Here is a 4708-nt window from a genome sequence, read left to right as displayed (position 1 = left end):
CAAATTTTCAAATTTTCAAATTTTCAAATTTTCAAATTTTTAAATTTTTAAATTTTTAAATTTTTACATTTTTAAATTTGTATTCTATATTTTCGACTTCTTTTTTCGCGTAGGATCACCCTCTTTCCGCTTGTACCACCAGCTACCAACCACCCTGTATATATTCTAGTGTATACTAATTTTTTTATTCGATATACAATATGCAATAAATATCTTGCAATTTCTCTATACATTTTCAGATTTGTTTCAAATTGTATCGATGTAACCATGACAATTGTGTCTCATCGCAGTGCTAATGAGATTTCAAAATGTTGTGTATAACGCATAAAATATGGACATAAAAATGTTCTACGCCAAGTGTTTGAATATTTTCGTGAAGTCGTGCATTTATGTCCATAGCAGTTTTCCACGATAAATGTTCAAATACTTTCATTAGTCACTGTTTATTACACTTACATCAATATTGTTCAATATACTGGTTTACCAATTCGATTCGATGGCGTTTGCATAATTTATACGACCGATAATTTCACAGGTCGTTTATTAGGTATTTTTTAATCAGACCAGATCAATAATCGTGACCGAGAATGTGAGGTCGGCACAGCTGACGAGAAACGCCATTCGCGTGAGTTGGGTAACTAAAAAGTGTTCATTATTTTCGATTAAAAACTGACTGTGGAAATTTGTAGGAATGCCGAAATACACGGTGAATCAATTTGGTTCTTGGTTCGACGAACGCCTTATTAAAAATTTTAACGTAGCGTGGAATCATCGCTGGTGGAATTAATTTTAATCACGTGACAGATATGGATGCGTGAAAATTATTACTTGTTGCTGCTCGTTCTATAGTACGCTGCTCGTGCGAGCTTCTGCAAATGATGGTAATGTTTTGTATAAAAAAATCGCGAAGAACAGAAAGACAGAAAAAGAGAAAAAGAAATAGGAGAATATCGAAAAATTGGGCAAATATTTTTGCAATTAATCGATTGCTAGAATTCTGAAGGACTTTATATTATAATCTACAATTCGAAGTAGCGAAAATTAACACGTTCACGTTCGATAATTTTACAGAAATTTTACAATAAAATAGGATGTTACAAGCTTTTTGTAATTAATCCAGATATGCCTGAATCTTTAACGTTGTGTCATATTTTAAAATAATTTCTTCATATTTTCTTTTACTTAGGTGCACAATGGAACGTACTAATTAAACGCTTATTAATGTCCAATCATTTCAAAGGATATCGCGTTATGTGGACAGTGCTGCGAAAGTTACGAGATATAATAAAAGTATATCGCTATCATCCTTGTAGAAGAATAACGAGCATATCTGGGTTAAGGCAAAAATAAGAATTTTTAGAGTTTTCTATGGAATATCTTGCCTTGCATCACTCGCTACTATTAATTCGAATAAATATAAAGGATTCTTGCTTTCTCCATGTCTATTTTCTCTTCTGTCATTAATAATTGACTAGGTTGCTTCTGGCATACGTAATATTACGCTAATTAATGTGTTAATCCTCTAAAATACTTCTAAAGATTAAAGAAATTAAAGAAAGTGGTTGAAGGAAGGAATTCAATTTTATCTAATCGCAAGGAGATTATGCTTTATCACTGCAACGGCAGACTGCACGCCTTAGTGCAGAGAGAAAATAAGCTCCACGAGCTGAATTGAATCATTGTAACGTATCCGTCATATAGTCCGGCTGTAGCTTTCTCCGATTTTTATTTACTTCGTGCATCACAAAACAATTGAGATGGAGAGAAATTCCAGACGTTTGAAGAAAAGTCAATTATATTTCCACTTTGTAAACAAAAATTAAATACATTTAATCAATAGGGTTATCTGAATTTCACAAACATAATGAAAAAGTTGTTAAAAATAATGACAATTATGTAAGTAACCAAATAAATTACTTTTAGTAAAATAATATTCACAATCATTTTATGTTTATGGTAAAATTTAGCAAATCTTTTATATTCGATATCTAGATTTATTAAATAAAATTTATGTTCGGAATATTTCTCTTCGCAGATTCCCAAGTTCATTTGTGTTACATTTTTAATATGCACCATATAGTCCTTAATGATATTGCATAGTCGCGTTAAAATACTTATTAATTAGTTCGAAAAAGAATGGCTAATAGAGAAAATTTCCCAGCTTCAAAATTTTTCTCTGATTATTATATTTTATTATAAATTTGTATGAAACTATCAGCATCGGAGAAGATTACATACTTGGTCACGACGAGACACGTCAATATCTATGTAACATCTTGACAAGGGTCAACACGATTTTCCATCGTGTCGTCAATGTACAGGCGATTAGATCTTTCCATTTTTAATTTGCTAATAAACGTTCTTTAAGCTATCTGTCTACTAATTGGCTGTTTGTAGATTAATTATCGTTGACTTTATTCAATTACTTCCTACAGGATAAGTTGGAGATTTTTACCCTCTTTCTACATAAGATATCCTGTTGTAATTCTTAATTAAATTTTAATGATGTGAATAACGAACATTTATGAATTGAAACATAATTATCATTAAAATTCTGTACTTGTCTCTACAAGGTTCTCTGGTTATGAAATTATTTAAAGTCAAACTTTGCTTTCGTTGTTATATACGATACTTTACTTTCTAATAATAGGAACATCTAATAAATAAACACGAAGTTTCGATATCGTAAAAATTGTATCATAGAGCAGGACTTATTCTTTACGTAACTCTTTTTTTCTTGCTTCTATGAAAATCTTTAATTACGAAATTGTATAACGTTGCATCACATTGCTTAAAATTATATTTCGCTCTTTCATCAGTACTTTTCGATAAAGGAAAAATTGAATAATTAAAGTATAAGCGTCTTACGACTCGGTAAGGACGAAACGCAGCACTTTTCTCTTCTTTTGAAGTTTGGTTTATGCAATCGAGATCTTTTTCTTTGGTATAATGATTAACGTGCGAAAGGATTGTACAACTAATAACACAATAGAATGACCAACTCTTCGATGGTTACGACACTTTTAAAGCATAGCTTATCTGAAATCGATCGTATTATCAGCACTTCGTGGTTAGTTACCTCGAGATACCTTTTTCCAAACAATATTAGATTTATGATAATAGATATATACATTTTGTGTACTTTCTCCGAGAAGATACATTCAACACTGATTAAGGATATTTCCAGAAGGATGAAAAGAGGTTTGCTTCTAGAGAAAGACAAATGCGCAAGATGTCATAAATTTTTTAATCGCTAGACGATATGATTTTATACTTTCAAAGACTAATATTTAAGTGTCAAATGTTTTCTTAATGACGTATAGTTATGGTATAACGAAAATTCTTTTAAAGTTCTCGAAAGTTTCAATTGGATTATTATTTGACGATTTATTTATAATTCCTTTAATACAAACTTCTCCTTACTTTACGTTTTATGAACATGACTCGAACACTTTATAACAGAATTTTCCAGACTTATCGACGTATTTTAGGAAATTAATTGTTCTTTTCTTAATCGAAATTGAAATTATTCTAAAATTTGTAAATTAAACTTTCATAGAATTTTCAAATTGACTAGCGATATAAATAATGCAATATAAATGAGAAACTTTAACATAAAACAACAAATACAGGAACAGATACACGTCTGTCTAGCAATTCTAAACACTCTGATTAGAAATTTTTGTTCTTATCAGACCATTATCAAAATTAAAGTTCAATTAAAGTTCAGGTACTTAGAAACCTGGCAAACGCGAAACTTACCTAATCAGCATCCTATCTCACTTCGAACGTTACTTGTAATTACCAAGTGTGTTTCAACAGAACGTCAAATTACACCTAACTTTAGAGCGTTCTGAAACAATACCCTCCGGACGCATTATTATCGTCCAACTCTAAATATCATCCTCTTTCGAACAACAACAAAACTGCCCAAAATTTCCACGGGCCATTTCGAAGTAAACCATTAAATTTCCATTCAATAAGCATTTTAACAAATTCAGATAAACCATTGCAAGCTACACACATCCATTACGGCCGAATTATTAGATCGATCGGGAAGCTTTCGCCTTTTTTGTTCTTAGAAAACAAAGAAACCAGTTGTCTTAATTGAACTTTGTATAAATGGTGCATCAAACAGTATAGAACATATAGAATAGCATAAAAATGTTTATAAACTTGTGAAAATACCAGTAAATGATACGAATAATGTGATAATAAAATTGAAAAATTCAATAGTGATGATATAAACGAAGTACTAATATTAATATTTAAATGAACATAATATAACGTTATATTACATTGCATAATTAGGTATTTACCTAATAAAATAAAATACAGTGGCTACAAAAATTATTCGTACACCACTGTATTTATTTCCTATAACATTTGTATAACTAACTAACTAAGTCCAAGTTCGTTAAATTTCATACCAGTTACTAATGCCTTCGTACGACTATAAAAATTCGATGTTACTAAAATGAAACGTACTATGAAACAGAAAAAGAAGAAATCCTCTCGTTAGAAAATAAGGATACGTACGAATGCTTTCTACATCTATTGTAATACAAAATGAAAAAATCATCGGGAATAGCGTCTAGCTGCCGGATCTTTCCGTGGTCGAAGGCAAGTTCGGGGTCGAGCACCTTTTTGCACCGGCTATCTTCCAGGAAAGTGGCGCCTTTCTCGCGGCGAAAGAGGTCGGTGGAGA

At 31.1% G+C, this 4708-nt stretch overlaps 2 protein-coding genes across 3 annotated transcripts in view; one reads left to right on the top strand and one right to left on the bottom strand.

Moving 5' to 3' along the window:
- LOC100740069 (heparan sulfate 2-O-sulfotransferase pipe) overlaps nucleotides 1-4708 on the top strand; it is a 113443-nt gene that overhangs the window by 15652 nt on the left and 93083 nt on the right. The window lies entirely within an intron of this gene.
- LOC100740310 (leucine-rich repeat-containing protein 15-like) overlaps nucleotides 1-4708 on the bottom strand; it is a 30393-nt gene that overhangs the window by 12365 nt on the left and 13320 nt on the right. The window contains exon 1 of one of the 2 annotated variants that reach the window (XM_012390908.3): nucleotides 2869-3008. The exons of the other annotated variant lie outside the window; for it this stretch is intronic. The gene's annotated coding sequence lies outside the window, so the exon portion shown is untranslated. Of the gene's footprint in view, nucleotides 1-2868; nucleotides 3009-4708 lie in introns of those variants that run through there. 2 annotated transcript variants of the gene reach the window in all.

This window comes from Bombus impatiens, unplaced genomic scaffold (assembly GCF_000188095.3).
Source record: "Bombus impatiens unplaced genomic scaffold, BIMP_2.2 scf_0899, whole genome shotgun sequence".
Lineage (NCBI taxonomy): Eukaryota > Metazoa > Arthropoda > Insecta > Hymenoptera > Apidae > Bombus > Bombus impatiens.
This window is presented reverse-complemented; position numbering and strand designations above follow the sequence as displayed.